Here is a 9,654-nt window from a genome sequence, read left to right as displayed (position 1 = left end):
AAGTTTGGGATGCTGAGGGAGAAAGTTTGGGATGCTGAGGAAGAAAGCGTGAGCAGAAAGCAAGAAATGATGAAGGTGGGCGCAGACAGTGCGAGGCAGGCAGACGGGCAAAGGAAGGTTATTTAAGCAGCGTCTCCTGCAGTCCCGGAGGCAGGTGCCAAGGGGCACCTGGAAGAGCTACCGCGGGCGCGGGTACGCGGGCGAGGGGGTGCCCCGCGCTCTCCCCGGAGTCCGGCTCTCTGCTCGAGTGGTGGCCGCGAGCACGCGCGCTCGGAGCCGGCCGGCAGGGCGGGGGCGGGGTGCGCGCACGTCCACGCGGGAAGGGGGCGGGGCGCGGCTGCGGCCGGTGACGTCAGGGGGCGCGCGCGGCCGCGGGCGGAGCGGAGGGGCGCGAGGGGCGGAGCGGAGCGCGGGAGGAGGCGGGGGTGGAGAGGCCCCCGGACCGCGAGCGGCAGCTGGGGAGGGGGCCGCGGAGCCGGAGCGCGAGAAACAGCTGATCCGATTTTCCTTAAAGCGAGAGAAAATGGAAGTCGGGTAGCGGTGACTGAGGCGCTGCGGGCTGGCCGAGCGGAGCGGCACGGCGCGGCAGGTGAGACGGCGCTGGCCGCGGTGCTGCCGGCGGCGGTGGGGCCGGGGCCGCGGTCCCGGTAGGTGCGCGGTCAGTCCCAGCGCGGCGCCGGATGCCTCCGCGGCTTTGCGGCGGAGCAGGTGGGCGCAGAGGCCGGGCAGCCCCTGTACCGGGCCGCGAGGGCGCGGGGGTCGCGGGCTCGGCGCGGGGCTCGCCGGCGCGTCTGCATTGCGGGCTCGTCTCTGGACCCCGCGGGCGCCGCGGCCACCGGCTCCGGCCCGGCGCGGGTCTCGGGGCAGGGCGCGGCGCTCTCGCTGGGTCGCTGACGGTGTCTCCTCCGGGCCCCTGAGCCATATGCACTGGAACGTGATGACGGGCGCGGGGACACCGGCCCCTCGGTCCGTGTGAGCGCGCCGGAGTCCCGGGGCGCCAGCGGACGCCCGGCCACGGCCCGGCAGCAGCTCGTGAGGCCGCCGGCCGGGTGCCCCGGCTGCGTGGGCCACCGCGGCCCGGTACGCTGCTCGCTCGTTCCACTGGGTCTGTCTGGACAGCGGGCGAACCGTTAATGCAATTTGGCTGTGAACCCGGAGGCCTTCCCTGGTATCTTCTCACTGGAGGGGGGGAGATCGCATCTGCTGTGCTCTAAGTGCTCCTTTAAATTCGGGAGATGTCAGTGATGTCATCATTAACAAAAACTTTCCTTCATTGGACACAACCACCCAAGTGCACCCTCCTCCCGTGCAGCTCTTGCAGTCTTTTGAGACTCTGCCACAAAATAGATTTCCCTCTGCTCTGTGAACTCGCCAGCCTTACACAGGTGAAAACGGTTTTTATTTTTATTTCTTGGCTTGAGAACGAATAGATTCGAGAGTGCCTGGAGGGAAACTTGTTAGATCCCCACGGATCTGGGAATCACTTCATCCACATCACAAGGATCCAGGGGAAAGTCATGCATGACACTTACGTGGTTATTGCCTGGCTTTATCTTTATGATTGAAAGTGAGCCATGAGATGAAAAATTTTAAAAGACATTATATTCGAGGTGGCAGATGATGTGTTCAGGAAAAGGTAGACAGCGTGGCCTAGATCTTCAAGGGCCTTGATTGCTTCAGGAAAATCTGCGGGTCTGCTTCCTCTCCATCACCTCCTCTCTCTGCCCCCCTCCCCCCCAACTAGGATGGGCCTGGGAGCAGCTTGCCCTGGAGAAAGGGGTGACAGCTTCTCTGGGGCCCTCCCTGCCTTTCCTTTCCTTACTGTAGCAGCTGTGCGGCCCATCAGGTTGAAGGCCAGCTTAACATCTGAAGAGGGTTGAGAGTGCAGAGGCTGGGACCTACCTGTATGGCACACAAAGTTATGGGGAAATTTCTCCCCCTAAATTCGAGCAGCGTGCCAGCCTTATTGTGTGTGTGAGTATTCCATTAGTACTGACTGTGATGAGAACAGAAGTAAGCAAGTTCCAAAGACAGTCTGTATATCTACTTAAGCCTATCATATCAAAAGGATATTCAGTAAGGGACAAAAATATTGACATTCGTGTTTTTAATAATTAATGCCTCTTCCTCATTGGTTCAAAGAAGCATGGCTTAAATTATTAGTGTGGTCATATTGGGTCTGTAAGGAATTTAACACCACGGGCCATGCAAAAGTTTGAGTCTGGTCAGGAAGATAAGCTTTCAAAAACCCTGGATTGGTGGGAAGAAAACGGGGAAGCAGGGCTTCACCTTAGGCCTTGGCATTCAGGGTGGCAGTAGATGGAAACCATTGCATTATGGAGTCTTGCCTTGTGTGGGTCTCAGCCTGAGTCCTGTGCGGAGGCTCTCAGCCCTGGTGGAGGCCAGCACGAAAGTCACCAGAAAGCTGAACTATCTGTTCTCCCGTTGTGGAGAAGGGGAGGGGCATGTCCCTCTGAAGCAGCCGTCTGTGCATGGCCTGTCACCTCCTGAAGGTGCCAGATTTATTCACAGTCGCAAGGCTGCATGAGACAGGAAGGCTTGTAGTAGAATTGTCTCCAAATGTGCATCTTTTCCTCTTTTTGGCGACTTTGCCCCTGCTGCATAACAGTTGCTACTTGACCTCTTAAGTCATTGCCGAGATTTTTTCTGTAATTGAATTAGCGTCAATCCTATGAAAATTGGTTTTTAAGGCTCTAAGCTATGAACTCTGGCCACATATCCTTTTCACTTGTAGACCTGTGAAAGTATTCATTATAGTGTTTTTGATTTAACTCACTGTAGTACTCGTGAGAATACAAATTCAAGTGTTCTCACTAAATCTTGAGATAGTAACCACTGATTTCCTAAAACATTTCAAAAACCCTTACTTTAAAGCCTCTTCATCCCCTTTTTATGGTTAGAACATCACATTTTCTGATTCTGGGAAGCCGAAATTGCCTTGGCTTTTCTTTTTGTTCCCTTTGGGTGTTAAGGTCATTTAATTCTTGTCTTAGGCCCAGAGAATAAAGGCTGAGTCAGCTCCCGAGGGGCCAGCAGGGGGCGTGCTAAATGCATCTTGGCGGTCCTCTACCTGAGCCACCTTGGGAAAGGATGAAGGATCCCCAAACCGGGGGTGTGTGTGTGTGTGCCCCGCGTCTCCGTGTGCCCATCCCCCAAGGAATGGACACTGAAGGAAGCACATGCTTTGAATAGCCAGAGGTTGTGGCTTCCAGAATGGGTCTCCCTCCGTGGGGCATAGAGGTTGCTTTAATGGCTCCATGTCTTTGGAGAGTGATGGTTGGTCCTAGTCGGAGGATTCAATGCCTCCTTAGACCACAGAAGGGAGAGTGTTGGCTTGGAGAGGAGCGACTTGGCCTCATGGAACTCCTGCCTACGTCTTGGTCCTGGTGAGGGCGTGATGGTGCCAGCCAGGATAGCCAGTGGAAATGCCCACCATCCCCCAATAATGCTTTTTTTTGGGTTTCACAGCTACTGACTTAAACCCCGGGACTCTGTCAGTGGCACCTCCCAGGGGGTTTATTTGCCTGCCTTGCTAGGGTTATTGGCCTCAGGGTTTCTCTGATGGAGAAAAGCAAATGTTTAATCCCTCTGTGTGTCTTTACCTGAAGAAAATGAAAACGGGAGAAAAGAGGCAACTGTGCTTTTCACTTAAATGTGCTTAATCTGATTTTAAGTGTGTGCCATGTTATTCATCAGAAAGTTCCTAGTGAGTCTAGAGAGGCGAGCTCCTGCGGGGAGGGTTGTCTTGCCAAGGTGAGGGGGAGGTGTGTGTGTCCCAGGGCTTGGATGACCGTCAAGGGGTCTAGTTATGGTGTCCTCCCCAGGTTCCTTGTGGAGCCCAGATGCTGAAGGGAGAGATCACACCTTGAAGGGAATAAGTCTTCTACTAGACAACTGTCCAAATGCTATGACTGGATATTTCTTATTCTGTTGAAAATGCGTGTAAATCGAACTATTGATTTCAAAGGGGCAAATGGAAATTGTTTTCCAGCTTTGTGCCTCTCTTGGAGCACTTTAAATGGCTACAGGGGAAGTGCCACTCAATTAAAAGACAGGTGGTACCTGATCCCTTTGGAATCTGTCCATCCCTGAGGAGGAGCACAGAATATCCTACTCAGGGGGAATCCTGAGATCCATAGGCATTTGAAAGGAAGCAAAACATGCTGTTTCCTTTTTATGGTATATCTAATTTGAAAATATTTTACCCTTGAAACTTGGAAGCAGAGTTTCGTTTGCCCTTGGCAGACTGCTGCATCCCCCAAGCAGTCTGTGTGTCAGACCAAGACACAGATGTGACAGATGTGACAAAGCAGGCCAGGAAGGAACTGCCTTTTCTACTCTTTGGGGATGGAGTTCCTTACCATTCATAGTAACAAAATGGGTATATGGGTTGAAAACAAGTCTTTCAAATTCTGAAAATGAGAGAGAGGTTAATGCTGCTATATTACCTGCCCATGTTGTCGAGGTGTGTTTAGCTGGCTGGTTTACACACAGTATCTCGTGGTGGGAGGGAGGGCTCTGGTAAAGACTGGGATTAAGAGGGAGTAGACCCTGCATTTCCTCCTGCATCAGCCACAGCCGGCCACCATGGATGAGGCATGGTCCCGTCATGCTCTAGGCCACTCGTGAGAAAAGGAGAAAGATAACCTCCCATGTCTCCAAGGCCTTATCTAGTAAAATTGCCGGATCCCACAGACCCCTAGTGCTTGCTATTAGATTTCTGCTATCCACCATCTCACGTTCTGAGAAGTCAAATGTACATTCATGCTGATGCAAGTTTTAAATACACCTCTCTTGCTTTAAGTAGATAAGTCTAAAGTAAACTCATTTTCTGGGTTTGAAAGATCTTGAGTTTCTCCTTGCAAGGAACTATTTTCTGTTTGAACTTAGTTTATTCTTCCATAGTTTTCCTTATAAGTGTGATGGATATTTGATGTCTGAGTGAATATGCATGCATAAGATGCAGTATTAACTTTTAGGAAATTTAAAAGGAGACCGCTGAAATTCATTTTCTTTTCTGCTCGGTGTTTCATTCAATTGTTTTATTAGATCAGCAGAGTTTCACATGATGCTAGGGATGGGTGTGAACAGACCACCAACCCATCCCTCTGTGAGATTCAGTTTCTCAGTTACTGAGGTGAGTTTAGGAGTGGATGTCCTGGTGCTGCCCCTGCCACCTTGAGCCTTGCTACCGCTGTGAAGACTCCAGCTTTGCTGCCCCTGGGGCTGACACACCCATAATCTGATTTACCCAGATTATCTCTGTGGTTCCATTTTAGAATTTGTCTATGACATGGGGCTCCCCTGGATATTTTTTTAAATATTTATTTATTTATTTATTTATGGTGTGCCGGGTCTTAGTTGCGGCACGCAGGATCCGTGTTGCGGCATGCAGGCTCTTTTTTAGTTGTGGCATGTGGTCTTCTTAGTTGCGGCATATGGACTCTTATTTGCGGCATGCCTGCAGGATCCCCAACCAGGGATTGAACCTGGGCCCCCTGCATTGGGAGCACAGAGTCTTATCCACTGGACCACCAGGGAAGTCCCCCTCCCCTGGATATTATAGGAAGCTTGGAGCTGCCCTGGCATGTCTGGACTGTGGAAGAGACCACACGATGGACTGTGTCCTAGGATGTGATGTGCCTCCTGCCCCGAAGCCCACCCCACGTCCCAAGACTGAGTCAGTACCTATTCATATTGGGTGTCCGAAGACCACGTTCCATTCCATTTCCCCACAGTTACTGTAATGATTATTTGAAGCTTGGAGAATGTGTGTATTATTGAAATATGGGGCAACACATTTGCATGTGTAGTTTTTCATGCCTTTAAAAAAAATTGTTGAACAAGTTATGTATTGTTCACTTTTTATTTTTTTAAATTGAAGTATAGTTGATTTACAATGTGTTAATTACTGCTGTACAGCAAAGTGATTCAATTATACATATATATATGTATATATATATACATTCTTTTTTTTATATTCTTTTCCATTATGGTTTATCATAGGATATTGAATATAGTTCCGTGTACTATACAGTAGGACCTTGTTGTTTATCCATTCTATATATAATAGTTTGCATCTGCTAACCCAACCTCCCACTCCATCCCTCCCCCAACCCTCCCCCTTGGCAACCACCAGCCTGTTCTCTATGTACGTGATTCCATTTCTGTTTCATAGATAGGTTCATTTGTGTCATATCTTAGATTCCATGTATAAGGGATAATCATATGGTATTTGTCTTTCTCTTTCTGACTTACTTCACTTAGTATGATAATCTCTAGTTGCAGACTTTTTCTTTTTAAAATGTATTCATTGGAGTGTGTTTTACCAGTCTTTTAAATAATATCATGCTGTCTCTTGAAAGAATCATCCCTGAGCAGAAAAAAAAAATGGATGAGTTGCCAGCCAACTTGGACGGGGTGAACAGCTGTGTGACCCTGGGTGCAGTCCCAGGTGGCCTCCCAAGAGGAGAATCTCTGCTCTGGCTTCGCGTAGGTTTGCGGGGAGGAGCAGGTGAGAGAGGGTGCAGTGAGTCCCTCAATTCTAAAGAGATCAGTCGTTCCAATAAATGGAACTGGAGGCAGAGTGTGCCCACCTCACTTACCACGAGCCCGTTTCTCTCCCTTAGTTTTCTCAGTTGATGGATTTACAGTTTGCACTAGATTCAAGTCCTAGCTTCAGTGAACTTGCTTTAACTTTTTTTTGTTGAGGAAGGAGGCATGGGTAAGAAAGATGGAGGGCCTTCTTTGGCCTAGTGTTTGGTCTTGTTGTTTATCTGGAATTGTCAGCCAGTTCTGTTAAAACAGGCTAAAGGAAGTTCCTCCAAGTCAGAATAGACGCCAGACCTCCTGAGAATTGGGCTGCATCTCCTACCTCTTGGGTGCTGCTGGGCATGTGAATAGCAGGCCCCCCAGGGCTCATCGGATGGATCGTTACAGAACACACTCTCTTACTCTTAGAGTTGATGAAAGATTAGTCTTTTAAATGGAAAACTAGGGGGTGAAGGAGAGAAAAGAGAAAAGGATTCCAAAGGTGGAGTCCTGCCAGTCCCATGTCAGTGAGGGTCAGTGACCATGGCCTGAGGCCCCGCCAGCATGGGCGGTCTTGGCATTTACCCTTGGGGGAGGTGTTGGCCGGCCTGGTGTCCGCACCACTCTCCCCACCCTGAGCGAACCCCCTGGCAGGGCCTGCTGCCGTGCTTGGAGCAGGTCTCTGGGCGGTGAGACCAAGGAGCATCCCTTGTCATCGGTGTTAAATGTGGTGCAGGGCAGAGAAGTCTCTGTGCCTCCTGAGGGACGACGCAGGCCCCACGGGAGGAAGTGGCTCTTTTGCAAGCCCCGTCACTTATTAGGTCACGTGAAAGCTCTGTGGCTGACTGTTTCACATGGTACCGTGTCTGCACAGTTATCGGTAGGCAAATTGAAAGGCTGCACTGGATCTCTTGGGAGCCTGTGCCCTGGACTTGCAGGGATGGGTTGCACTTCGTATCCACGTCTCTTGATTATTCCGTTTGTACAGTCTGTCTGGTCTGAGGTGCTGTGAACTGGGCCCTAAGGGCCCCCTAGTTGGAAGTGGCTGGAGGACTCCGGTTGTCAGGCCTGCCGTGTGCAGTCAGCCTCCGTCTCCCCGGGGTCATCTGCCCTCACTGGCCGAGGCTGACAGCGTTTCCTAAGGTTTCTTCCACCCAAGTTCACTTACCCCATGAACAGTCTGGAGGGCACTGTGTTCAGAAATGCATTATCACATAGGGCTCGACGCATAAGGCTTCTGGGGCTCGGGAGGGGTGATACAGGCAAGAAATTCCACTGCTTCATGTTAGCGGTTTGTTAGAAGATGCTGTGTTGCTGCATTTAAATTAGGAGCTACTGTGGAGGTTGCAGACACCACAATGAAGCGAGTCACATGAATTTTTTTGGTTTCCCAGTGCATGTAGAAGTTATGTTTACACCATCCTGTAGTCTATTAAGTGTGCAATAGCATTATGTCTACAAAATACATATACCTTAATTTAAAAATACTTTGTGGCTAAAAAATGCTAACCATTATCTGACAGGTATCTGCAGGGTTGCCACAAACCTTCAGGTTGTAAAAAATGCAGCATCTGCGAAGCGCAGTGAAGCAAAGTGCAACGAAAGGAAGTCTGCCTGTACTAGTCCGTGGGGTGACCAGAGGTCCAGGCGGGAAACGTGGCCGTGGCCATGGAGGAGTATGTGTGTGTGGCCCCTGCGGGCTGAAGGCCGGGCTGGGCCTGCTGGGGGAGACTCCCAGCCTCTGGCCCAGGCCCCCACCTTGGGCACCTTTCTAGTCCTCTGTTTCACAGGTGAGGTGGAGACAGGTAGCTGCCTGACCTCTGATGTCTCATTCAAGTCCATGATTCTGTGCCCAATAATTCCCTCCTTCTCTCCAAGTGCTGACTAATCAGGGGAAAGAAAGCCCCACTCATTGCTGGGAGAGAACAGCTAGGGGAAATTAGGCGTCTCTTAAAAATATTTGTATCCATTTTTCAAGCTGAGGAGAACACAGAGCATTTTAAGAAGGATTTATAGTTAGAAATGGATTGTGTGGTCAGCATCCCTCCTTCTGACCATGAGGCTGCGAGGAGAAGGCTGTGCTGTGGCCCCGTGTTCAGAACGGGCTCTCCACACGTGTTTGTGAAATGCAGTTCCTAGTCCTGTGGGAACTAAAATTAGAAATTTAATTATTCTTTCTAGAATTGTTTAGCTCCCATGAGTTCAAAAGTGTTATAGTTGAGAATGTGGCTCATGTCGGATCTGACACATTTTCAGACTTGAGCCCCCAGTTTGGCAGCGTGCAGAATAAAAAAAGCCTGCATTATTTACCGATTCACCATGATGTGACACACCACAGAGTGTCCGTTCTCTGGGGAGGTGTAGTTTCACCTTCTCCGTATATGTGTCGCAGACACTGTATGCAGTCTTAGGGAATATTAGCTACATCTATTTGATAAGGCAAATGACTGTATTCCGGATTTTTAAAAACCCTCCTCCCCACCTCCCCTTTCCCCGTCTGGGGTTGCGGAGGGGCCTTGAAGAAAGAAGCAATCTGCATCATCCACGCTCAGCCGGGGCCTGGGACCCCTGGGGCTAATGCTTCCTCTAGGCCTCCCTCCGCACCCTGACGACTGTGCGGCCCACTCTGGCCCTCTGACCAGCACTGCCCTCCTGCTCCCTGCCACGCCTCTCTCCTGGGCTCGTCCCCCTGCTCTGGAGAGTCTTCAGGGGGCTGCTGGACCCCGCAGACCTCACCCCTGAGCAAGATCCCTTCCCACCTGCCTCCCTGTTATTTCAGTTTGGCGAGAGGATAAGATCTACCCGACTTCGCCTAACAGAGCAGAACCATGACGCCGTGATGGACAGGTATTGAGTGGGAAAACGATGCTTTCTGGATAAAGTACTGCTAGGAAATTGTTTTCTTTTAAGTAATTAATTAACCTTCTCTGTCAATGTCCCCTCTCGGTGTTCTCTCTGCTGCAAAAGTTGCCCAAGAAGGAACCGAACCACTGTACACGTGATGATAAAAGTGGGGGTTCACGATTCAACACTGCTGCCTCGGCAGAACAGCCCTTTATGAGAATGGAAGGTCTGTGGTCCTTCCCCTCCCCACCCCACCAA

At 50.6% G+C, this 9,654-nt stretch overlaps 1 protein-coding gene across 2 annotated transcripts in view; it reads left to right on the top strand.

Annotated features, from left to right (window-relative positions):
• Window positions 1–356: 356 nt before the first annotated feature.
• The window catches only part of LOC309655505 (OTU domain-containing protein 7A), a 381,768-nt gene continuing 372,470 nt past the window's right edge, over window positions 357–9,654 (top strand). The window contains exons 1-3 of one of the 2 annotated variants that reach the window (XR_014260870.1): window positions 370–589; window positions 9,332–9,399; window positions 9,520–9,622. The gene's annotated coding sequence lies outside the window, so the exon portion shown is untranslated. Of the gene's footprint in view, window positions 590–9,331; window positions 9,400–9,519; window positions 9,623–9,654 lie in introns of both variants that reach the window. The other variant, XM_082450780.1, reaches the window with a different exon arrangement.

Source organism: Balaenoptera physalus (assembly GCF_965194825.1).
Source record: "Balaenoptera physalus genome assembly, chromosome: 2".
NCBI lineage: Eukaryota > Metazoa > Chordata > Mammalia > Artiodactyla > Balaenopteridae > Balaenoptera > Balaenoptera physalus.
The sequence above is the reverse complement of the archived record's forward strand: the minus strand, read 5'-3'. Positions and strand labels throughout refer to the sequence as shown.